Raw genomic sequence first — 1,675 nt, 5'->3', positions numbered from 1 at the left:
TTTTTGATTCTTTGCTCATACCAAACATCAAAACTAAGAGAACTAGAAATTATAGACTAAAATTGGAACTAAATGGAGTAAAATAAATGTGAAATGCAATAAATAAATACGGTGCAAAGGATATAAAATTGGGTTGCCTCCCAATAAGCGCTTCTTTAAAGTCATTAGCTTAACGTCTCAACTACTGTCAAGGTGGTATATATGACATGAAGAACACATCATCCTTCTCACCAAAAGATACATATTTCAAGTGAGGTGGCAATTGCTTTTTCTCTATATATTCATCTTCATTCCTTTTCAACCCCTCCCATGTAGTGGGGAAACGGGGGGAGTAAGATGATGATGCTTCTAGCAGGGCTAAAACCTCTTTCACCTTCGGATCTTTACTTTCTTTAACAACATCTTGGGGTAGGCATAACACTATTTCTAATGGCATAATGTGTCCTTGATGTTCACCTTCTTCATCGACTATCGAATTAAAAATCTCAATTCGATTGCACCCTTCTCTTTCGTTTGAATGCTCCATGGCTTTTAAAATATTGAATATGACTGTTTCCTCATTTACCTTAAAGGTTAAGGTGCCATCTGCTACATCAATCATAGCTCGCCCTGTTGCTAAGAACGGTCTCCCCAAAATCAAAGGAATGTCATTGTCTTCCTCCATGTCTAGTACCACGAAATCCACTGGAAAAATGAACTTATCCACTTTAACCAACACATCTTCCACCACTCCATAAGGGTGTTTCATTGAGCGATCCGCAAATTGTAGCATCAGCTGTGTGTCTTTGACTTTTCCAATGCCCAGTTTTTTGTATATGGAAAGGGGCATAAGACTTACACTAGCCCCAAGATCACACAGAGCCTTCCCAAAAGTTCTATTTCCAATGGCACACGGGATTGAGAAGCTTCCAGGATCCTTGAGCTTCGGCGGAAGTTTTCTCTGTAGTATAACACTACATGCTTCGGTTAGCATCACTGTTTCACCACCGATTTTTCTTTTCTTCGACAGAATCTCCTTCATGAACTTGGCGTATGTTGGCATCAGTTCTAGTGCCTCTGCAAAAGGAATGTTAATTTGTAATTTTTTAAAAACATCAAGGAACTTACCGAATTGTTTTTCTGTTTCTTCCTTTTTTAACCTTTGAGGAAACGGAAGTCGAATTTCTGGTTTTGGCAGTGGTTCCCTTTTTTGTACCACATGTTCTTCCTCCTTTTCAAGAGTGGTGTGCTCTTCCACTAAGGTCGGTGTGACTGTTTCTTCTGAGTGGGTCGAGCTTGAAGTGCTTACACTTTGTTTGACTTTAAGTGGTACTTGTTCACTTACCTTGCCACTCCTTGTTGTCACGACATTAACATAATTTCGTGGATTCGTAACTGTGTCACTAGGCAAATATCCAGTCTTTCTTTGTGCCATTTGTTGAGCAAGTTAACCCACTTGAGTTTCCAGATTCTTTATGGATGCAGAGTGATTTTTCTGGATGGCTCTTGACTCTTCAATGAAAGAATTTGTGGTTGTCACTAATTTCTCCATGGCACTCTCCCAAGCAGCCTTTCTAGGTGGAAATTGGTTCGTTTGAGCTTCTTGTTGACCCTGAGAACTACCTTGCTGATCTCTCCAGGAAGAATTTGGATGATTTCTCCAACCAGGATTGTACGTATTAGAGTAGTGGTTATT

Source organism: Cicer arietinum, chromosome 5, assembly GCF_000331145.2.
Source record: "Cicer arietinum cultivar CDC Frontier isolate Library 1 chromosome 5, Cicar.CDCFrontier_v2.0, whole genome shotgun sequence".
Taxonomy (NCBI): Eukaryota; Viridiplantae; Streptophyta; class Magnoliopsida; order Fabales; family Fabaceae; genus Cicer; species Cicer arietinum.
This window is presented reverse-complemented; position numbering follows the sequence as displayed.